Here is a 24,180-nt window from a genome sequence, read left to right on the forward strand (position 1 = left end):
AGAAAACCTGTCTGGGGATCCCTGTGTATTCATCGGGGCGGCGAGAGACTCCCCAGAGCCGCTCCGGGGCATCGGTGGAGTGAATCGGAGATAAAAATTAGGAGCCAGGTTAAACGCAGGAAGGAAGAGGAGAGGTCGGAAGCGGAGCAAAGGTGTGCCAGGAGGGACTGGGGCGTGTGGGGGGGTTGTGGGTTTTTGGGGAGGGCTTTTTGAGCCTTGCAGCAGAGGTTGCAGGCGGTGCAGAATGTGCGTGATGCTGTAAAGGCGAGAGGGAAGGCAGCGAGCGAGGGGAGAGCAGCGCGGTGCCCGCGCCCCATCCCAGCTCGCTGTGCCCACCGAGCCCCGCGCTGCGGCTGTCGGGGCCACCCGGGCTGCGGGCTCGGCCTGTCCGTCGGGGAAGGCACGGCCCGGCCCGGCCCGGCACGGCACGGCTACAGGAGGGACCCCTTTACTATGGCCAGGGACTCGGCCCCGGGGTAGCCTGTGCCCCGCAGGCGGGCCGTGCCTTGCCGTGCCGTGCTGCGCTGGGTCGGGCCGTGCCGAGCCGTGCCGGGCCGGACCGGGCAGTCTCGGGTCCTTTCAGCATTTGGACAGCGGTGCGGGGCCGGGAAGGCGGCGGGGGGCGGTGGGAGCTGCCCGGGCCAGGGGAGGTTTAGGGGCGGCCTGAGCCCTTTCGCCGTCCGCCGGCACCGGGCCCGTTCCTCAAGGGCTGGGGGGCACCGCCAAGAGGGGACTCGGGTGTCGGGGTGCGGGGGGAGCTGGCCCCGCTGTCCCCCCGGAGAAGCGCTCCCCGGGGCCGGGGGAAGAGCGGGGTGCCCGGTGGGGGGGCCAGGTGAGCGACGGCGGCCCCGGGGGAGCGGGAGGCAGAGGGGCTCTCCGGGGAGAAAGGGGGGTACGGGCCCCCCTCCCCCGCGCAGCCCCATCCTCGGGGGGTAATTAAGGGGTGAGGCGGAGGGGCTGCGCTTTCTGCTCGGCGGAGCCTGCCAGCCACCAGCCCCCGCCGCCACCGCCGCCTTCCTCCCGTCCTCCTCCTCTCCCCCTCCCTCCCTCCCACCGCCTCCTCCCCTCCCCCTCTCCCTCCTCCTCCTCCTCTCCGCCATGGTTGGAGTGAATAGGCGGCTGCCGGGCTGACGTCAGTGCGGGCAGAGCCTGCCGGCGGCGGCAGCTCCCGGCCAGCGACCAGAGCCGGCACCGGCAGCAGCCGGGAAGATGCACGGAGCCGGGGCAGAGCCGCCTCCGCCGCCCCCGCCGGTCCGCGCCTGGGGCTGGGGGTTGCGGGAGCCGCCGCTCGGCCGGGGGCAGCCCTGCCTGCCCCTCCGCCAGCCCGGGGACGGGAATGACCCCGCCGCCCGCTTCTCCCGGGACCACCGTCCTGCCCTCCGCACGGCAGCAGAGTGAGTGTCGCGGCCGGGCATCGCCGCCTCGGCGGGGCGGCCCCGGGAGGCGGGAGGCGCGGGGGGACAGCGTCCTCCGGGGGGACACAGCGGCTGCCGGAGGGGAGGAGGGAGGCAGGGAGAGAGGAAGGGGGGATGCGAACTCGGGCCGGTTCCCGGCGGGAAGTTGGGCTCCTGCAGGTGCCGGCACCAGGCGGGACCGGGACCGCCCCGCGCCGCTGCCCGGCCCCGGCTCTCCCTCAGCAGGGCACGAGTGGGAAACACCCGGCGCCTTCTGCTGCCGGGGACGCGTTCGCTCCGGCAGCTTCTCCCTGCATGCCCGGCACGGTGCTGCTCGGGAGAGGGGCCCGGGGCGGGCTGAGCCCCGACGGGACGGGGGGAGCTGGGGCCGAGCGCTGCCGGGGGTGCCGGGGTTCCCCCAAACCGGTGGGAGAAGCGGCACCGGGCAAAACGCCCGGATGAGGCCGAGCCTCCCGGGACACCCAGGCTTTAGGCCGCTGGAGAAATCCCGGGCTCCCGAGGAAGTTCATCCTCCCGGTGCAGCGGGTGCTGCTGCAGGGCCTGATTTTAGGGATGAGGGGAAGGACATCAGGGCATCCCGCTCCCCTGCTCGGATTTACCCCTAAGGAGCAGCAACGGGGTTACCGCTGCTCTTGTGCCCTGCTCTGCCACCGGCTTCTGGTGCTGGTGGAATTTTTTTCATTTTTCATTTGCTGTATGCATTTCCTTTGCAAAAAAAAAAAAAAAAAAAAAAAAAAAGAAAAAGAAGAAAAGGGGAGGAAAGCATTTTTATTTTATTTCATCCTTGTTTATTATAATTTTATTTTTCTTTCCGTTTTTACCATCATTTTCAATTTTTAAAATTTTCTAATTTTCCCCCATTCATTCTTCCTTTTTGCTTCCTGCCTTCCCGCGACTGCTTAATTCCTCGGGGCTTGTTGTTTGGCTTTTGTGTTTTGTTTTGTTTTTTTTTTTTCTATTTCCCCTGTATCACCCTGGAAGTGAAACGCATTTTAGGCCTCAGCCTTAAGGAAACCCGAATCATAGCAGTGCAGGTGGCCTGAGAGTCTGCACCTGGCCGGATCCCTCCGACGTGCCTCCACCCCCGGCCCCGGACGGGCAGCACCTCGCCCCGCCAAGCGAGGAGGCTCCGGGCCGGTCCCCACCTTGGTGTTGGCCCCGACGGCCGGAGAGAAAAGAGGAGCCGGGGGTGAGACGCAGCCGCTTTTCCTTTTCGGCGCCGGGGCTTGCTCTGAGGCGGCTTTTAATTACTAAACAAAGCCACGCGTTTCCTTCACGCCCGTCGGGAGCTGCCGCTTCTTTGCCAAGCCCCGATGGTGAGGGGAGAAGCAAACCCACCACCACCCCCCCCCCCCCAAAAAAGAAAAAAGGAGAAAAAAAAAGAAAAGAAAAAACACCCCCAAAAAAACAATTAGGAGATGCAGCTCGAGGCTGCGAGGCGTGGGGGGTTACTCCAGGTTGGCTAAAAATAACTTCTCCTAATTAAAGAAAAGTGACGTCAGACGTGCAGGACGTAGAAGAGGGGAAGGCAGCGGACTCGTTCCTGGGTGATCACGTTAAATAATTCAGGGCCGGCCTGCTGACCGGGCTCTTCCGAGGTGCGGCCAGCGGGGCCGCCCGCCTCGCCTGGCGCCGGGGTCAGCCGAGGAGGGAGCGGGCGGCGGGGCCGTCCTGTCCGCAGCATGGTGCAGCACCATGGCCAGAGCCCGGCACCGCCGGCCCTCCCCGTCCCATCGGGCCGCCCGCCGCCGTGGGGGCTTTTCTCTCGTGCACGTGGAGGAGAGCCCCGTGGGCAGGGCATGAGGACGCGAGCTGGCTCCGGGTGATGCCATCGGAGCCAGGGGAGCCCCGCCGATCCGTCCCCAGGCTTCTCGGCGGTGCTTCGCGCTGTGCCAAGGAGCCATTTTGTACGCATCCTGCTCAAATTGCGCCAAAAAGAAAGCCCAAACCACCCCTGCCCGCCACAAAAATAACCCTCCAAAATAACCAAAATTAAAAAAAAAAAAAAATCCCACAATATCCAAGCGTAAAACCAAACAAAAATACCCCGAGCGCATGGTATTCTCTCCCATGTACTGGGGCTCTGCCTACGCGGAGAGAGAGGGTCAAGGCGAGAGCTCCGAGCAGAGCAAAACATTGCCGAAAAGGAGCAGGGAAGAAAAATAATATCATATGTATTCCTGCCAAGAAAATCACCTCCTTTGACCGGCAGAGAGAGGGGATCTCGTCTCCAGCCCCGGGAAGCCCGGCGAGGTGCGGTGTTTTACCCGCAGCATCCTCGGCTGAGCGGCACGGCGGCCCGGGGGCTCGGCACGGCGGGCGGCAGATTTCGCACGGCGGCACAGCCGGGCAGAGCTGAGCCTTAGCGGGGCTGGCTGTGCCCGCCTGGGCCCCCTCGCCGCTGCCGCAGGGACAGCGGGGCCGGAGCGGGGCCGCATCGCCGCCGAAACGGCCCCGGGAGCGGGGGAAGCTGCCGGCGGCGCCCCAAGCTTCTCCCCGCGGTGAGTAACGAGGCCTCTCCCGTTAAAGCGGGTACAGCGAGGCCGGTCCCCGGGCCAGGCGAGCCCTTGGTGGTGCCCGCTCGGTGCCACAGTCCCCGCAGCCCCGGGCTGCCCTCCGAGGCAGCGGGGCGGGCGGGCGACATCCCCCGCCCCAGCCGCCAGCATTCCGGCAGCGACCACCCTAACAGCGAAACAGATAAATTAGGAGAAAATCCAAGGCCGTAAAATTAAGGAGATCCCATTCATGGCAATTTTTTCCCCCATGCCTCTAGGATAGGTTGAAATAAACGCCGGGCAAATCCCCTCCCGAGCGGCTCCGGGCCGCGGGGAAGGCACCGAGGGGCTGGAGAGGGAGAAAATATTTCTCCCCACCTTGCCCAGCCCCGTCGGGGCGGCCAGAGCCCAGCCGGGCCCGTTTCTCGTTAGGCAGGAGGCGGGAGGGAACGGGCAGCTCCCGGGAGCCAAGCAGCGCTGGCCGGGCTCGCCTGGGCGCAGGGAGCAGCGCCGGCTCGCAAAGGGCTGGCAGCCCTCGTCCTTTAGCTTTTAGCCTGATTGAGCTGGTAGATTTTATTTATTTAATTTTAAAATTTTTTTTTTAAGGGGATGGCGGAGAGGGGGAGGGCGAAGAGAGGGAGAAATAAATAATCCGAGCGGAGCTCGCCGGGAGCCGGAGGCGGCGGGACCGGCAGGCAGCGCTCTGCCGCGGCTGCTCCCGCCGAGATCGCTTCGTTTTGCAGCAGGTCACATTTTACCCTCGTCTGGGATTTAAAGAAAGGCGATATTCAGAAGGGGCGAGGGATTACAATTTTAATTTTTTTATTTTTAAATATGTTTTTTAGTGAGGAGTAGGTCAGTTAAGCACCCCAGATAATCATATTTACCTCCTGGCATTTTAGTCTGATTATTGTTGCTGTTATTATTTGTATGTGCCGGATTCGCCGCTACACGCACATTGCGTTAAGAATCTGCGCAGGAAATAGCAGAATCTGGAGGGGAAATAATTAAAAGTGCGGGGAAATGGGGAGCAGAGAGGATCTGTGGGGGATCGCGGGTGCGTTCCCGGGGCAGGTTTCGGGACGGGGGGCTCCGAGTCTGGCTGTAGAGAAAGGGTTCTGCCTTTCGGGCTGCCCCCAGGTGCGGAGGCCGGACGGGAAGGGCATTGCGGGGAGAGGAGAAGGTGTGAGAGAGGTTCGCTGCATGGGGGGGGGGGGCGGTATGGAACACTGAGGAGAGGGAAAAATGGGAGAAGGAGTCGGGAACACGAAAAGAAAATGGATGGAAAGGGAAAAAGGTGGGGAGAAAGGAAAGGCCAGGGAAAGACAGAGAGTGAAGAGGAGAGGGGATGGTGAGAGGGAAAAGGAAGAGAGGGGAAAGGGAAAGAGGCGAAAAGGAGCGAGGGCAGTGCCGGGGAGCGGGAAAGGGAGCTTAGCTGCAGGTGCAGGGCTATGCAGGGGCGCTGCTCGCCTCTCCCCCGGCCCAGCGGCGCTGCCGCGGGGGCACGTCGGGGCGGGAGGGGGCAGGGGAGGCGAGCGAGCCTCGGCGCAGCCCCGGCACAGGCCGGGCGGGGCGGGAGGAGCGGCGCAGGGCCCGGTGCCGCCCGGTGCCGAGCCCGGCCGTGCCGGCCCGCCCCGTCCCATCCCGGGCTGGAAAGCGCGGGAAAGGGGGCGCTGATTTAAATGAGGGCTCGGGGATTGGCTGGGCGCGGCGTGACGTCACTTCCCAAAGGGGGCGATTACCATGCGAGGGGAGTAGAAGTTGGGCAGCGGGGCGGGAGCGCGAGTGCCGCTCGCCGGGCCGGGCCGGCGGGCTGGGCACCGAGCGCCGAGCACCGGCCCCTGCAGCCCGCCCGGCCCGGCCCGGCCCCGCGCTGCCCGGCCCGGCCCGGCCTGGCTCGGCTCGGCTCAGCTCGGCACAGCCCGACCTGTCTCGGTACGGCGCGGTTCGGCTCCGAGCCCCCGCGGCAGCGCGCCGTGGCTCTGCCCCGGCTCATCTTCTCTGCTTCGTATTTATCTTTTTTTCTCTCTCTCTCTTTTCTTTTTTTTTTCTTCTTTTTTTTTCTTCTTTTTTTTTTCTTTTTTTCTTTTTTTTTTTTTAATGTGTGTGTGGTTCCCGGTGGCAGCTCCTGGCCGCCCTGCCCCGGCCGTGCCCGCACCTTGGAGCGGACGGACGGAAGGACGGACGGACGGATGGCCGGCATCCCCGACGGAGGGATGTTTCTGTCTTTGGTTATCTAGCTGTATGAGTGTTGTGGAGCCATCATAAAGCTAGATAACCGAAAGTAGAAATGACTTCCAGACCTGCTCGCCCAGGGGAAGCGGCCGCACCAGGACCGGCAGTGCAGAGACGGCCCGACTCGCCGCCCTGGGGGCTCCAGGTAAGGGCTGCGGGTCCGCGACCTCCCCGTCGGGCCGCTCCGGGCAGCCCGGGGCTCCGCGGCAGCGGGCGGGAGGGACGGGGACAGCGAGGCGAGCCCTGCGCCAATTCTTCCTTTGCCAAATAAATCCGGGCTTTAATTACCGGTTAAACGCACGTCGAAATTCACTCCTAGGCTGCGGGGTGTTGCGGCTCTGGGAGGATGGAGAGAGCGAGCACCCTCCCCAAATAAACCTTTCCCCCGTCCCAGCCTACTGGGCAGACCACGAAACCCCCCAGCTTTTGGATATCTTTCCTTCTCTCTCTCTCTCTCTCCCTCTCTCTCTCTCTCCTGCTCTATTTTTTCGGCTTTGGATTTGATCCTGGCCTCCCTTTGGAAGGTCAAGTTGGTGAGAATGCGATCACTTTTCTTGCATGGTGGCTGTTGCTTTTGTTCGTAGCTGCGGGGGGATGCCTGGGGAAGGGGTCCCGCTGCTGGGTGCACCCCTCCAGCGTGCAGCCGCCCGGCCCTGAGGCTTCTCTGGGAGCCGAGCGCTTGGCAAGGCACAAAGCCTCCCTCACCTCCGCTGCAAGCCCCAGAAGTTGAAACATAATATGTATTACAATGTCTGGCAAATAAAAAAAAAAAAAAAAAAAAAAAAAGGGAAAAGAAAGAAAGAAAAGAAAAGAAAAGCAATTGGCACATCTGCATTCCGTTCCCATGGTGACACAAAGCACCGTGCTCTCCGCCGAGCCTCCCCGGCACGTTTTCCCAGCTGGCGTGGGGCGAGCGCCCCTGGCCGGGAGCGGGGTCCCCCGGGCCCCCCGGCACCCCGGGGCCAGCTGCGAGCATCGCCAGCCGCCCCTCGCCCGGCGCTGGCCGCCCGCGCTCCGCAGGGATGATCCCCGCGCTGCCGCCAACCCGCGCGGGTCGTGACAGCTCCGGGGAGGCTGCGGAGAGAAACCTCCCTGTGGCAGCGGGCTCTTAGCTGGCTCTCTGCCCCCCAGGAGATGCTGCGGGAGATGGGGAGGGCTGGGAGAGGCGCTGCCGCCTTCCCACTGCTCGGCGAGGCGTAGCGCGGGTACCCTGCCCCATCCTCCGCAGCGGGCATCCCTTGCCGAGGGACAGAGAGGGGAGCACCGCGGGGCCGAGCCCCCGAGAGAGGTGGGAGCCCCCCGCACCTCGCAGGCAGGTTTTCCACCTTCCCTTGCACGGGGTAATGGCGTCAGATGGCACGTAGGCCCGCCAAGCTAAATCTGCCTGTGCACCCTTCCAGGGCCAGCAAAGCACCGCCATAACCACAGTAAGGAAAAAGGATCTCAGCCTGAATTTGGCTATACCGGGAGAAAGAAAAGTTCTGAGGAGCTGTTATTATATATTCTAATGAGAAGTCATTGGAGAAATTAAAAAGGGCAGAGAAAGACGAAGACGCCAGCACTAATTCCGCAGGAAGCCTCCCAGGGAAAAGGCTGTGTGAGTGTGAACGCTGAAAAGCATGAAGGCCTGGAATTAGACTATCATTTAGAAAGCGTTACTAATCCGAAGTTACAGCAGTAATTCCATGATTTGCTGGGTCCCACACGCAGCGCCAGAATTAAAGATACGGATTTTCTAGAAATGTAACTCAACTGTGGCACCGAGTCTCGGCAAGATCCGAATGAATCATTCATTCCAAAGGCAGCGAAAGACGTGTCATTAAGAACCAACCTCCTTCTCTCCAGCCCATCTGGAATATGTATACTTGATGCAATCCCAGAAATTGTGGAAGAGATCGGAGGTGGGGAGGAAGGAATGTAGTCCTTTCCCTCCTTTATTATGTTGGCTATTTTTAAGAAATAATTTTCCAATTATTTTCACAATATTGTGAGTGGCGCTCAATTCTTCTCCTATTTATTTTTTTCCCTCTTTGGTGCGCTAGCATCGAGTCAGGTGCAAACGGTTTCATTGGAGATGCTTTAAAACTAGACTGAACAAAGCAGGAGGGAACTGAGCAAGGTGGTTGATGAATGCATTTATTCCGGAGTAATGATTTGATGGGGGATGGAGGAAAGAAACATTCAAATTCCTAATGAATGTAATTCAGGAGGAATCATTCAACCAGCATGTTAGAGAAAATCTGTTTGGTGGGAGTGTTCTGCACTGGCAGAACCCAGGAGGTATTTCTGTCCCTGGCCTTTGTAATTGCAAAAGGTGAAAATATAAAAAGAGGATCTGAGGAAAAAAAATATACACACATATAATAAATGTCTTTGTGTGTGTATATACAAATACATATATATATATATATATAATTTTATGAAATAAAATGGAAGTGTGGAAATCCATGTCTACATGAGAACTCTTACAAAGGATTGATGCCAGCCTTTTCACCTTGCTATTCAATCAGCTGGTCAGAAACCACTCTTGACTTTTACTATTTTTTTTTTTCTCCACAAAATCACCTCTCCTGAGCTGATTTTTCAGGTATTTTTTCAGGCCATGTACTTGGTACACTTACCCCAGAGCAGTTCCCCCGAAGGGGACAGAGACAGGGACTCAGCGATTTGGCCTTTAACGTCCAGGAGCAAGAAACTGAGGTTGAATTTTTTCTGCTGCTTTAATACTTCATTTTTGCCCCCATTGTTGGCATGAACCTATGGATGCCTCGAGGAGGTGTGAAGGTAGCACGCCCTCAATTAACAAGGGAGGTGGCAGTGAGTGATGGGGGACAGCGGGATGAGAATCCCCAGCTCCTGTGTGTGTGTGTCGGGGGTGAGGCAGTGGATGAAGCCCCTCAGCAAATCTCTGCCTGTGGCATACCCGCTGCATCCAGAGAGTCCCTGGCAGCCCATCGACAGGTCTCTGCTTTCTGTTTTGTTTTTTTTTTTAAGTGCCATATTGGAAGGGAGGTCCCCAAGGGTCTATCCTTAGGCCAGGGATGGATTTTGGCTGGATAGAGTTCCCTTTGTGGCTTTTTGCCCTGTTAGGGTAGCTGTTGGTTTGAATGGGTCTTTGCCCTTGTATAGGCAAAACCCAGAAGGGAAGGCGTCTTTTTGGAGCGTGCTGAGATGACAGTCCATGTCCTGGCATTCCTGGTTCTTTCTCTTCGCGGTGGGACTCTCCTGGTGGAGAATAGGATGCAGCGTAGGCCAAACATGGGTGAGGTTCCTGGAGCTGGGTTGTGATGTCTTTGTTCTTCAGGCAGAGCTGGGGATGGGCAGAGGGAGACAGAAACAGAGGAATCAGCATGTGCCATTGGGGGATGAATGGAAAATACAGTTTGTGGGTTTCACCCCACGGAAATGATGCTCTGGGAGATCGCGTGCTCCAGCTCAGGATTTCCCACCTTTTCCTAAAACTTGTCCGCCATGCAGTGGGTTTGGCTTGGTGCATGAGATGAAGGGGCTTTATACCAAATACCTGGGGAAGCCAAGCTCACCAGGGCTCGGGGTCAGGTGGAGAAGGGGCTGTTCAGGCCCTGCTGTTGGAAGGAGCTCCCCTGGAAGCCAGGCTGTGTGAGCGTGCACGCTTGGTTATGGATGAAATCCCATCAATGGGCATTTTTGTGGAACTGCCTGGCAATGGCGAGTTCCACTCTTGAGGCTGGGCTCGGCCATTTCTTTTGTCTGTCTTGGCTCCCATGCCCTGCCTGCACCCTTGATGCAAACGGACAGAGCCTCCCTTCTCCTGCTGCTCTGCCCTGGCTTTGTCTGTGCCGCTGCAGAAAGGGCAGAGCTGAGGAGCTTGGAGGGTCCATCCAACCTGTGGCCATGGATGGGTGCTGCTTGTCCACCAGGGAGGGATCACAGCTGCCTGCTGGAAACCCCGGTGTGTCTGGCTGGAGGGAAGGTGCTGGTTTGGCATCAGCACTGAGGTGCCTGGCGCGAGGTGGTGCACACACACCGTTCATGGTGTGGGTGCCACGTGTCACCCTGGCACTGCTGCTGCCACAGTGCAGCCCCTCAGTCACCCTGAGTCTCTGGGTGTCACCAGGGACCACCAGCATAACATGGACATGAGGCTGCCCACGCTGGCTTCCCCAGCACACGGTACAGGGAGTCACCCTGTCCAGGTCGGGGATTTTGGTGTTTCGTGCCCACCTTGGGAAGATGTTTGCCAGCACCCAAACTGGAAAGACATCATCTTGGGCTTCTCACCATCCCTCTGTCCCTCTGAGTGCACATGTTAGTGACCAGAGCTGGCATACGAGGCTGGGCCATCGCACTTCCCACAGGCGGGCTCCCGCACAGAGTCAGGACGAGGTTCTGGCTTTCGTGTTTTCTAATATTTATTCAAGGGCTCAGGTTTGGTTAGGAGCGTTTGCCTCGAAAGCTAAGGAGTGGGGGTAAAAAAAAGAAAATGGGGGGAGCAAAAGAACACAATCTCCGGCAGTTAGCTGTCTCTTGGAAACTCAGCTTGCTGTTCCTATAGAGGCTTTCTCTTTTCCTTCACCCTGGTCTGGCCTTAAGTACCACTTTAAGCGGGCTTTGCTCATTCACATCCAGGCTCCTTAGAGCAATTGAGCCCGCGGGGGTTTGAAAAGAAGGGACAGTCCTTCAATGGCAGGACCTTGGGCCAGGCTAATTGGTTTTGGTTCAAGGGGATACTGGATTTGTGAAAAGCCCAAAGACATCTTTCCCACGCCAAATCCCGGCTCTTCAGAGGGGGAAGTGAGGGGTGCTAGGTGGAGAAGGGAGCTGAAAGAAAGATGGTTTAGTTGAGGAACCTCGTCAGGCCCCGGATGCCCAGCAGCCTCGGCAGGGATGGGCGCAGCAGGGGCAGTGCCCAGGGTGGCACAGCAGCAGGGGCATGGTGCCTTCCTCCTCCTCCTCCTCCTCGGGGTAGGTGGACAGCGGTGGCTGGCTCCTGGTGGCATGCTGGCAGCAGTGGCCTGGTTTCATTAAAACCAGGCTTTTTCAGTGCATGCCAGACTCCCATGGAGATGCCATGAATGCAGGAAGGATGGGACATGGGTCCAGAAACCAAATTGTGTCTGTGTGCTCACCTGTGCAGCCGTAGGGGAAATTTGTTGAGGTCTCTTGTATCTCATTTTGATTTAGGAATTTATTTATTTTTAAGCATTTACTCTCTCTGGCGCCATTCCAGCAGTCCCACGACCTTTACTCTCCCCAATCCATAAAAATCACTTAATTATTGGGCTGAAAATCAAGGCTTGGAAACAAAGCCAGCTTATGGGACCATCAGTTCTTGATATATTTCCTGAGAGGACATATTTCTGGGCACCTTCAGAGCAGAGCACGCAGCTTGTTGGATATGAGATATCAAGGCATTATTTATTGAGGAAGTCTTCACACTCCCTCATCTGTTATAATTAACTGATGACATTTTTTCTTAGGTTCAAAATATGGTGAAAAAGTATAATTAGCACGAAGCTGAGGCACTGCATTAAAATGTCTCCTATAGTTAATGTAGGGTAGTCGTGCTATTTATTATAGGAGGAGCTGGCTCTGACCTCTGTGTTGCCTAACACTTTTTATTGTAAAGATTCTTGAACTTTTTTTTCTTTTTGAGAACCTCTGACACTCCCATTGTTTGCTGTGGGCCCTTGAAATTCGTCTGGGGGAAGCTCTTCGAGTCGAGAAATGCCTGTTCTTTGTCCCTTAAATTCCTTTCAGGTTTAGCTGAATTATGAATTGTTCAGAATCACGATTTCCCTTCGCTTGCCTCTTGGGGAGGGGGGAAAAAATTAAAATTTATTGTTTCCCTGGAATAATAATAACAGATTAGGAGCAGGGTGAAACCATGGACTCCCACCACTTTATTGCAGAGCTCTGGACCAGCCAGGGAAGGTGGGAGGGTGTTCACAGCCAGTTCCATCACCCCTTTCCACCTTTTGGTCATATCCTTCCAGCGCAGACCCTTCTCCTGGGAGAAAACTCCTCCGTGTGCTGGTGCCAGGAGGGAGAAGTGAAGGGGATGTGGGTGCATTGGCCTGGGCACTGCCAGCCCCAGCAGTCCCCTTCTCTGCCGGCCCCAGGAGAGCAGCCTTCTGCCGCTGCCAGATAACATTAGCCCTGTATTTCATAGTGGCAGAAATCTGTGCCGAGGCTTGGGGCTTGAAAATCTCTCTGCCCGCACAGGATGAAGCAGGGATGGGTGCGGGGTGGAGGAAGGGGAATTTGTTACACTTGCCTACAATTGTTTTTCTTTTTGCTTATATAAACAATCTATTATTTATTAGCTATAAATAATGCATTTTTCTGTATGTTTAGAATGCACGTGATTTCTGTATATTAAAAATGTACATGGTTGAAGGCACCAAAGCAGGCGCTGGCAAGTCGGGGGGTACCTGATTTCGTTCTGACCATGAGACATTAATTCAGCCTCTCCCTGCCCGTGCCCTTACGAGGCTGACGACACGGTCACAGCCTATTTTTAGCTCACTCCCTCTTTTCCTGTCCAGAGTGGCTGCACAGCGAGGTGGAATTAAGGTTGCGTGGACAGCCATAAATTGGACACTTCCTAACTTTGAAGTGCTTGACCACGCAATCTAAGCGAGGGCTCTTCAGGGCAGTATTTCTGCACGTGGCGTTAACTGCATTGGCTGGGGACGTCAAACACAGGGGTAGAGAAGCTGTAGAGCAGAAAAGACCCATCAGACTATTGAAAGTGTTTGTCTGAATAGGTGGGGGAGTCAACAGAGCCTACACTTGATCTGAGCTAAATGGCCAAGAAGATGTCTCCAAGCTGAAAGGGGGGAAGCCTTTGTTCCTTCAATCCCTGCCTTGATGTTTTCTTTGCCTTTGGTTTTCCCTCGTTCCCTCCTAAGGAGGTTTGGGCTCCTGCTCTAGAGGAACCTTTGGCTTGTGCAGTGGATTTATGTGCTGGTGGGAGCGGGGGTGTCCCTAGGAATGTGCACACGCGCGCACGCTCCCATCATCGCACCAGCAGACGTGTGCTACCAGCTCACAGGTACTTGCTGATTGGCGTCCTTGCCTTGCCTTGCCTTGCACACTCCCTCTTTCCCATGTCACTGTCAGGAGCCATTCCACATGTTGGAGGGAAAGGAGAGGCCTTTGTGTTTTACATAGGAAGGATAATCTCTTTTTTAGCTGCTGGAAGAATTACTCCAAAGGTGATTATATGCAGAGCACATTTATGTTTGCCTGAAATAGCACTTTTTTTTGTTTTCTTCTTTTCCTTTGTTTACTGGTGGGTATCTCCATTCTGGCTCTCAGTAAGATGCTTGGCTGTCTGTTTTTGAGTGGAGTGGACACCTTGAGCAAATCAGTCTGGAAAGTAAACAGCCCTTTGTTTTACTTTCCCATGTCTAATGCAGTCACAGCCCCTTGCACATACCTTGTGCCAATACCAGAGCACTCTCCCCCAGCTGGCAGTGTATTTGCCCTGGGTTATAATTATTTGACTGAGCAGCTTTGTGTTTCCAGAATTCCTGGAACCTGATACCTGCCTGGGGCCGTTTCTGGATCGGCACAGGTTTCCAAGTGTCCTGCGTTTGGGTTTCCATTGTTTGGGTTGGCTTGTGTTTCATGAGCATCTCTTTCATAACTTTCCCCCTCTCTCCTGCCTCTCAGTTCAGCAAAGGGCCTGTCTATCTGAATGCAGGCAATAAACATCTGTTCTCACCCTCACTTCTGTTAATGAGATAGAGACAGGTAAGCGTCACACATACCAACTTCCCTGCTCTCAGCAACATCAAGGAAACGGTGACAAGCTATTAATGGAAAGTGATGGTCTGGGTGCTAATTAGTGCTTCCTTTTCAACTTTTACCTACATGTCTGCTGAGATGCCCATCCCAGCCTCTCCTCTCTCCTTGCATCCCTTTGTTTCCAGCACGTTGTGTTCACTGTGCACATTCCATGTCAAAGAGTCTTCTCTGTTTTTTCCCTACCAATCACTTTCTGCATCCCTTCACTTCCTTTTTTCCCCTTTTCCCTGGCACCCTCATTCTTCTGTGGTTGTTCCAGCCAAAGAATAAACACGATATTATAGTAGGATCTGAAAGCTTGGGGATGGGATATATGAAGTTGGTCAGGAATTGCTCATCTTCATCACTGGGTAGTAATATTTGCTTGTGGTACTAGTGCACGGGGTCAAATTACCCTGGGGATGTGAGGTCAGAGATCTATCCCCTCTTCCCACAGGTAATGCTGTAGGGAGCCTCCCAGCAGCTCACAGGTCTTGATCATGGAGCAATTAGTATTTAAAGTAGATCTTCTGGTAATGCCCAGAGACCAAGAAGGACAGGCCTCCATGGTGTGAGCCTGCAGGAGATGACAGGTCCTGCCCCAGAGAGTTTGTGATCTAAACCCTAAGTGGTTTTGCTGTCCAGCAGCCCCTGGTTTTTTAATGGCTGGTTTTTGAGATCCACCCCAATTTATGCTGCTGCAGCAACACGATTCCTGGTCTCAGCTTGGTGCCCGGTCTCTCCCTTTTCTCTTTCTTCTGGTCCCCAGGCTCTGTCCCTTCCCCAAGGACACTAATCATCCCCTCCTCACCTTTTCTGCACGGGCTGTGGGTTTCTTGCTGCCAGGCTTGTGTCCCAAGGAGCTGCCTAATCTGCCCCTGTCATTCCCAGTCACAGGCTCTGCACACACCATAGCTTTATGGGGAATGCTTGCAGGGCAGTAGGAAGAGGCAGCCATGGTTTGCACATCAGCTAATTAATTTTCATGACTGAACGATGCTGCCTGGTCTCTTGTTTATACTCCTCGCCTCTCCCCTTCTCCCCCTCCTCGCTGACACACACACAAGACGACACATCTCGTAGGAACGTCAGCATCCTTCCACAGCCTTGAGACGCGAGCGGTTATTCTGTTGGCTTGTCAAACGTGGGTTTCCCTGCTTCATGGTACACAGGGGCCCCCTGTTTCACATTTGCTGATTCTTATTAGACCCAGCGCGCCAGGGCCCTGTCTCTCCCTGCAAAGCAACGCGCCGCATCCCATCCATAAATCCAACCCTGGAACAAAGCCTCTTCTACCCTGCCCCATATTTCTACCCAGCCTGCCCGCTTTCCCCTCTCTCTCTCTCTCTCCCCCTCTCCCGTGCTGAAGGTTTCCTAGTGCCAGGGAGATATGATAATTCTTGTGAAGAGAGCATGAAATGCCTCTGCTCTTTGTGTCTGTTTAATTCAATGAGAATCCCAGCCCCAGATGTCATGAATGGTGGGCTTTGTGCTGGCCCTTCCTAAGCCCTAACCGCCAGCCCAGCTCTCTGTCTTTCTTGTTTCCCACCACTGGATACTGATTAACAAACTAAATTATTTTTCCTCCCTAATGATGTTTTCCCACTTTGCCCACCAGGCTGGAAGAAGCCACAGGGAGGAAAGAGTTTGTGCAAAGGATGAGATAGCCAGGGAGAAAATTAAAGAGACAGTGTTGCTGTCTGGGGTCTGGCAATGCAGGTCCACTCAGCTTTATTTCCTTATTAGAGAACGGGGTCGTGTCTGGCTGTATTTTACGTGGCTGGGTGTATTTCAGCCGAGGGATGGGCTTGAAAGCATCCACACAACGTATGCTCTGGAGCATGCCAAGGTCTGTAACTCACTTGCAATTGTGTGTGCAAGTTTGCACGGCCCCAAATTTAAGGTCTCTTTTCCAAACGTGAGTGACATGCGGTAATTACTTGACATCCGTCCATGCAAATGGGAACCTCTTTCTAATTGAGACAAATTCTCTTTTCCTTAATCAGACATGACTGAGAGTTCCTGGAGTGGGATGCCTTGGGAAGGGCTGGGACGTCTCCACCTGAGCAAGGAGAGGTGAGTCCCTGGAAGTCTTGCTGAAGGACTGAGTCCAACTCATGCATGGGAGACCAGCTCTTTTACCTGATCCCTCCCTCTCTCCAGCAGCCAAATTCCCAGCCAGGCTTTTGAATCAGGGCCAGTTGTTAGCTGCTGCTAGAGAAGACCAGCAGCGATAATCCAGGGAGCCTGGATGGAGCTGGAGGCAGGTGGCCAAGGCAGGATTGTGCAGAGCCACCTGCTTCTTGGAGCCCAGCAGTGCCTCCTTGCTGGACACCAGCGAAGCTGTGTCCAGCAAACACCCTCCTGTAGCAGTAAAAGAGGGTGGGTGTCAACCTTGTGAGTAGAAAAGATGGTAGGGAGGGAGAGAACCTTTTAACAACAATCTGGGGCTCTGAGTTGTGCCGTTGGGAGTAATTGAGAGGGGGTTGGTTTGGCATTTTGATTTTAAAAAACTGCAAACAAACAAAAAACAAGAGGAGCCTCTGTATTGGTGGTGTGGACTCCTCTCAGCTGGGACATGGGCAGGGACAGGTGTGATGGATAGGGCACAACAGAGGGCTGGGTGTGCTTAGGAAGGCTCTACAGTGGTGCAGTGCTCAGCCCTGCATTTATCAGAAAATACAATATATGTATTAATCTCTCACAATTGAGAGCTTGAGTCAGAGAGAGCCAGAGCCTTGCCTTTCCCTGTGCAGATCTGGGAGGCTTGTGCAGGCTCAGCTTGGCAGTAGCTGCTCCTGTCAGAGCCACACCAGTGCTGCAGTACCCAGCCATGGTTCCCTTCTTCCTCAGCTTCGACTCAAAGGGGGAATAAACAGGGAAGAGGGAGCTGGTTGCCTGCACCCACCAAGCCCCTGCAAGCACACCCACTGCATCCCACAAAGCACTGCCTCACGTACGGCCTTTGCTTCCCACTGCAGTCACATCTGACCCTTATTACTCCTGCAAGTTAGAACAAGGCAGGAAAAATGGCTGTGCAGTGAGTTTCTTCATGCGCCAGGATTTATTAAGAACAATAGGGGAAATCAATCCATCTATGTAGAATACATCACAGGCTGCAATGGGATAAAGCATTTATTCCGCTCTTGAAGGGTAGAGCTATAACTCATGGGAGGCAAAACCCTTAGTGCTCTGGAGTCCCTTCCCTTCATGTGTGCAAAGAAATGCTTTAGCCCATGGCAACCTACCAGCTATTGAATTTGTGTGGAGAATCTGCCGTCCTTCCCCTTTGCCGGCCCCTTTTTGGAAGGCAAGTCACTCATTAAAACACACCTCTGGAAAAATGAAGGGGCTGTCGGTTCGAAGGCATCTCTGCATCTCGGTTTTACTTTAAACAGAAAGGGAATAGAAATGTCTCAGTGATTTAAAAGCAACCCCCCACCAATTTTGAATGGACAGATTGTGCTTTAACCAATGTAGGATTTGCTGCAACTTTCTGCTGATGCCCAAGGACCAGGCGCTGCAATTACAGCAGAGAGGGATGGGTTGGGGTGTTGTGACAAGGCGAGATGCTGTGCAGGGAGATGTGTGTTGTGCAGCTGAACACCTCCAGTGCTGACTAGATAGATGTGTGTGTATATATATAAGTACTCCCTGTGCCCAGCTCTCTACTCGTGGTAGAAGGCATGCAGTGCAAAGACTGGAGCAGTAGTTAGCAGGGGCAAAAGGTGACCAGGATTTCTTATAATCTTTCTGGTTGTGAGAGAGTGTGAAGCTGGTGGGGGGGGTTGTGGAGGGGTGACATTAATAGTGAAATGGTCTTTTCACTAAGCCTATTTTCACTGGGTCTAATCTATGTTGTGAGAAGAGGATCTCTTCCATAGGGCAGACCCAGCAAGGCTGGTGAGCTGTTTGGAGGGGTCTGGGCTGCCAAGGAACATGGGCAGTGGGAAGCCAGGCAATTGAGCAGACACGTCAGACAGCCTTCCTCAGCAGAGATGACTTGGTAGGTAGCGTGCTGTTGGGCAGATGGGGTTAATTCTTACACCCAAATCAAAAGGCAACCGAGGGGGGAATGTTTTATTAATGAAAGCAGCCCTTTGTGAGTATTCCTCCCGAGGCACGTTCCCTCCACCCGCTGCCTTCCCCCCTGGCTGCTGTCTGGCCCCACGTCTTGCTCAGTACCTGCTCAGCTGCCACTCACCCACTGATAGGTTTCATCAAGAAATGTCTCCATATGTGTCTGAGTCCTGAACCTGGGTATGTGGGATGGGAGGAGGAGGAGGAGAGATGAGTCCTTGGCCATGCTGGAGATGGGGGTTTGCCACAGGCAGGCAGAGCTCAGGCTGTCACAGGTTGCCCATCAGCCCACTGATTGTGCAATGGTGCTGCAGGAGTCGCCTCTTGCTGGCACTGAAGAACAAGAGGAACAGAATGCTAGGTAAAATGCAGGTTGAAAGTGGGTACTCCAGTGGGTAAGGGATAAAGGGAACAGCTGGAGATTGGGTTGGAGAGGTTGGAAGTTGCCTTGCCCACCATCCACCCAGTCCCCTTCCCATCCCACCACCTCTTGCCTGCCATGCAATGGGTTCAGGAGAGGAGCAGGAGATTTCTGTGCACCCAGAAATCAGCCTCTCCTGGTCTTTCTCACCCTGCTGTCTCCCCATGCCCATGTCCTCAGGGGCCCTGGACACCTTGTTCTGTTAAAGGACAGGGCCGTGGGAGTGTCAAGGGCTGTGTGTGGAGATTAATTCTGTCGCTTTGTTAAAAATAAAACAAAAGCTGGTTTATGACAATTGATTCAGGAGAAAGAGGAAGTGGAGCTCAATTCCCAGAGTACCTTTTAGCAAGGCTCTGCATGCACGCGCGCGTGTCGTACGCGTGTCAGAACTGAGCACCCACGGAAGGCCGGGTTGGGAAACCTCACATGGAAGCGGGGAAAAGACCCCAGTGCATGGCTGCTTCCCTGAGGGAACCCCCGCAGGGCTAATGTTTGATCTGAGGCTCCCTTGTACTCCTCTGAAACCTTGGGATGTCAGGAGCTCGAAGGGAGCCTGGGATGGAAGAGGATGCTATTTGCATTTTCCTATGAATGCATCTATTTGTATAAATCTGGTGTCTCTGTGCATGCGCACACTCCCCTACGCATGCATTTGTTTGAAGAGCAACACGCTGTCCCTGTAGTGTTCTCTGCTCAGGGCCAGAACTGGTTAGTCTGAAATTCAGACTCTTCCTGGAGAAGCTGCAACTCCCCTCCCCGCTTCAAATCTAGCAGTGGCTATGGACATAGGAGTCCCGAGATGGTTCACCATGCGATAGCAGAGTTTCATTGTGGGGGATGAAGGCTCCCCCTTTCAAATTTGCACAGACATCAAAAGAATCTGGAAGGTTCAAACAGATCACAACGTAATCAAAATGCCAAGCCACCGTCTGCTTCTGCCTTTGGGTTGACAAGCAGGATTAGCACCCAAGGGAAGCAGGGTGTAATAGTGTTTCACGGGCACTGTGAACAGCCCAGGAGTGTGTGGAGTACAGAAAGGTTAGCCGAAGGGCAGGTCTGGCTACAGACGTACGGTTGGGGGCGGATTTTAAAGCAAGGAGCTGTACTCGTACAACCTCCGTGGGTATTTACTTTAGCAGAAGGCAGGACTCTCCTGTATACCAGTGATGTCACGCTGGAAGCAGTTTAAGCTAAACTGGAGAAAGCCAGTTTAAGAGTGAAGATGTGCACCAGCGTGGCGAGGAGCAGCAGCAGTTGACCTATAGTGCTGTCATTATAATGGTGTGGTTTTCCGTGTAGACAACCCTGGAGCGGAGCAGCTAGCCTGCCATCCCTTATGTTTCACTGTCTAGCTGAGATGTATAACATGGCCCTGCCTGCATGCAGTTGCAATCACCCTCTGGTTCTCCACAGAGTACTGGAGCAGAAGCCGAATTTTCAACGTGCATTGTGTGCCTATTGCATCGTCTAAAGTAGTCCCATCATAGCTAAAGATACATTAAATGCTTCCCAAATTCTGCTTTAGTGTCAGTAATTGTTGGTCTTGTCCTGAAGGCAGCCTGAGACCAGAAATGAGGGCTCCTTGGTTGGTATTTGGTGTTGCTCATTTGGAGAACTGAGCAGCACTGATGTGTCCACTGTAAAGCTCCCATGGAGTGAGAAATGTATCAGTAGCTTTGTCTATGTTGTCTGTGTAGCCATGCATTTTATAACTGACCTTGTTTTAAATTTGTGTTAAATTAAGGTTTGGGAAGCTCATGTCTTCTTTACTGATATCACTGCAGTTTTGGTTTGGGATTTATTTTATTTTGGCCAGGAGAAAGGCATAATTTGCCTATAACTCACTCTCTGATGGCTGGACAGGTGACATCTTGCCTTGTAGCTCTCGGAATGCTCTATCTGTCCAGGCTGTGTCTTCCAGGGTCACTCCAGTGCCTGGCAGCCTTCAGAACTCCCTGGGACACAGTGAGGCAGGCTGTGTGGGGTATGCCTGCTCATGTCCAACAGTAACGCCATGGCAAGGGCACAGCTGCCTCTATGGCCATGGGCAGGGCCCAGGCAGTGTGTGCTGCCTGGTGAAGGAGAAGTGTACCAAGATTGTTCCAGCCAGGAGGACTGGGGAGAGAGCTGTGGGAGCGCAGCGCGCCCAGCGCCTTGGCGCCATGAACAGGGCCCGGGCTAAGATGGCCGCTCGCCAGCGCACTCTGGTCCACCATGGCAACTCCTTTTCTCCTGAGGCCCCCTTTGCTGGCTGCCACTGCTCCCGGGTGCCCACAGCCTCAGGGCTGGTGGAGGGGAGCCCGCTGGGATGGGCCAGCTGCGGGCCTGAGGCAGTGTGGGCCCCGGCGGCCATTTTGCGGGAGGCGAGCGCCGCCTGTAAGATGGCCGCATGGGCATGAGGTGGGGTGCAGCGCTGCCTTGTCCTCGCCACGCTGCTTCCCTCACGTCGTCCCCTCCTTATCTTGCTAATTACCGATGAAGGCAGAACAATAACGGGAGCTGGCATGCCCCAGTTCTTTCTCTGCCACCTCCTTCCTCGGGCGGAAAATCTGCCCACACACCTCCCCCCCACCGCCCGCCAGCCCCTCTGTGATATTAACTGAATTAACATACTTCCTAATTTGCCCTGTGTTTTTCCTGCGCCGGCTCCCAGCCGCCTCGTCATGGCTTCTCCAACTGGTGGGGAAGAGGCGAGCGCGTTCATCCCCTCCGCTCGTTTGGTTGTATGCGAAAAATCCTTAATGACATCTAAAAGGGGTGGTGGGACAATAGCCCACGCGGGGTTTGGCAGGAGACGTGCGATATTTACCCCGCCAGACCATCCTCGCTGCCTCTTTGCCGAGGGATTACGACGGCCGCCGTCCCCGCGTTCCTCCATTTATTTATTTTGCTGGTGGCGGGGGGGACGCATTGGCACGCGGCTGCTTTGTGTGCCTTGCTTCACCTATGAAAAGGACATATTAAGGTGTTGCCATAAACCCCCGGATGACAAAGAAAGCGCCTTTCTCTTCTGCTTGTGGGCAACAATGACAGAAGGCTTTAAAACCAAGAAATTCTTTTGCCCCCAATTGCAGAAGGCTTCCCCTAAAAGGAATTTAAATACAAACCATTAATTGTAAAGCGCTGAGCTCCTGCTAACTATGCCATGCTTTTTGTTTCTGATAGTATTTGTCCATTGCAGAGAGCAAGCCAAGGATGCGGAGCCTCCCCCGCCCTCCTCCCTTTGTTTAAGTGACAAAATGTTTCCATGTTCTTGTTTAGAAAATAAACCTTTGTGGGTTTTTCAGATTTTAGTTTTATTTTTTTTACCCATTTATCGTGGTGTGAAATCCAAGCTCCCCTTCTTCCCAGATCTTGGGAATCCATGTTCCTCATGATCAATTTTCCCTCCTTTATCTAAAAATACAACATTATTTTATAGCATTACTCTGAAAATGCAGCAGTTATATTTTGAATTTGAGTATTCAGAGCTTCAGGATATTGCAATATTTTTTTTTACAAGCGATGAATGAAATGCAATGATTTAAGTGTGTAATGCACAATACAGATGCCATGCATTGTAAATACATTTCAGGGGCATAAAATCCAACACAGAGAGCCGGTGTTCCACGAAAGCCGGGAGTCCAAAAATAACTGTAAAAATGAATTGTCTGTCGGGACGAATCTCTCAGATCCAAGCCAATATTTGCAGGGTTACAATATACAACTGGCTTACTTATTGGCATAAATATCTCATTTTAAAATGCCGATGATAAACTGAAAAAGAGGTGAAGGAGATATTTGACTGATTACTGGATGCCATGGATTCCCTGCATTTAATTTCATACTTACATGCTATTTACTTATCCCATGTTTATGGGTATGCGCTTTAGCTTCATATAAATCTCTCCTGTCTGTCTGTCTCATTGCGTTCTTTTCTCTTCTGCCATCCCATCTGCTTCTCATGGTCCTTCTCCTGAAACCACATCACAGGATCTGATGGGGATAATGGGAATCCGCCTCTGGTCTCTATCATAAACATGCCAACGTGGGCTATTGTGTCGGGAGCCGGCGGTCACCAGATGGTGCTTGGTTGCCCAGGGTCTGTGTCACTGGGTTGGGTCTCTCGATAAACCAACAGCTCCTTTAGCATTGTGTTTTCCCCCAAGATCTACCTACCCTGGCTGAGGAAGGTGTAAGGACCTTGGGTAATGAATCCCCAAGGGATGAAATCCTTCTGGGTGCGTTGGGCGCTTTGCAGCCTCAGCTATGCAGCTACGAGCTGCCCTTGCAGAGCTGAGGTTTGTTAATCCCTGTGCTCAGCCGTGTTCACCCTGTCTGCATTCCTGGAAAGGAAAATGAGTGTGGTACTTTGGGACTGAATGCTGTCTCCATGTGAAAAGCAGTCCATGTCAACCTAAGCAGACATCTTGCTACCTTTATGTACCGGGCTTGGCAAGACAGGGCAGAGACATCTCTGTGATGCAGACAAAATCAAGCCGTCTCCTCTTGCCTGGGCTCACAGACAACTCTTGAGTGTCTGCAAAAGGACTGGCTTGTGGAGGTATCATTGAGAGATGTAGATGTTACAGAGTGACTGAGGTATGGGGCTTTCCCTGTGAAAAAATGTCCTCCAGCCAGGAGAGACCCAGGGGCAAATCCTGCTCTTCATTATGTGTCTGTATGTCCTCAGGAGGTCCTGGACATTGTTGTACATGTGAGCTGCAGAGCGGGGATTAATGCAGAAATAAAGATTGAAGATAAAAACAGTGAGAGCGATGTCTCTTCCTGAACGCAGACAGATGGAGAGAGCCTGGCATAATTACATTTAGCAAAGGGCCGCCATGAATGAAACCAATTAAAGGAGAAGCAATGCTCGTATGAGAGAGAGAGGGAGAGAGGAAAGCAACCACCTCTGTGGGTCTTCTTGGGCATCCACCTTCTATGGGGGGTGAGTCACACACAGTCCCTAAGTCAGGAGTGAGCTCTGCATGCACCTGCCTCCTGGCTTAGGGGGACTTAGCTTATCTGCCATGGTGAAAAAAGAGGGAAATGGGAAACATCGGGCGCTGGCGGGGCCGGCATGGAGCTGGCTTGCAGCCAGCCCCAGCCTCGCCGTCTCCATTGTCTCATGGCTTTAATGCATGCCTAGAAATCCAGTATTTAGGATTCAGGTTACCATTGTAAAGCAGAAAGGTCGTGCTCAGCGCCGCTCGGTGTGGATTCCTCCGGCAGCTCTTTTGCCTGCATGCCCCATGTTGGGATGGTGTTGGCAGAAGGCCTGGGGCCGGGAGGCTGCAAGGAGCACGTCTTTGCTGCCTCTGGCATGGTGTGCACCTTCCAAGGGATGCTGCTGGCTTTGGGATTTAGGGAGGGCAGCGGGAGGTGCCCAGAAAGCCACACAAAGGAGAGGTTTGCATTTGCTGGGCAGCCAAAGCTGAGCGTGCCTTGCTGACAAGCTTGGCATAAAATCCAGCAAGGCAGGATCAATGTGTCTCTTCCTTTGGCTCTCACTTGATGGGAGCTTCATGAGTAGCTGCTGCTGGTGGCCAAGGCTAAGAGAGGCTTTTGGGACTGTTCCTCCTGATTTCATTTGTAGTCCCAGAAATGGCTCTTTTCCAGCTTTCTTCCCTTCTTCTACTATCCTGCTCTCAAGGGAAGGTGCCTTTCGGGTAGAAGAGCAGCTGGCAAGGCTGGACTAGAATAATTCACAAGGGTTTTAGAGCAAACCTTGGGATTTGGGGTGTCTGTTGCAAACCTCCAGCAACTGTAATCAAGGACT

General features: G+C 54.1%; 1 long non-coding RNA gene across 5 annotated transcripts in view; it reads left to right on the forward strand.

The window, feature by feature from the left end:
- Positions 1–24,180, forward strand: part of LOC128934915 (uncharacterized) — a 43,576-nt gene that overhangs the window by 2,245 nt on the left and 17,151 nt on the right. Inside the window, exons 2-4 of one of the 5 annotated variants that reach the window (XR_008482896.1) lie at positions 1–152; positions 6,036–6,290; positions 15,925–15,994. The exon at positions 1–152 is cut by the window's left edge and continues 310 nt beyond it. This is a non-coding gene — a long non-coding RNA (uncharacterized LOC128934915). Of the gene's footprint in view, positions 153–1,323; positions 1,395–5,769; positions 5,846–6,035; positions 6,291–15,924; positions 15,995–24,180 lie in introns of those variants that run through there. The other 4 variants (XR_008482897.1, XR_008482900.1, XR_008482899.1 and 1 more) reach the window with 4 other exon arrangements.

Source organism: Melozone crissalis, unplaced genomic scaffold (assembly GCF_028551555.1).
Source record: "Melozone crissalis strain CALT ecotype California unplaced genomic scaffold, PUWL_Pcris_2 ptg000014l_1, whole genome shotgun sequence".
Lineage (NCBI taxonomy): Eukaryota > Metazoa > Chordata > Aves > Passeriformes > Passerellidae > Melozone > Melozone crissalis.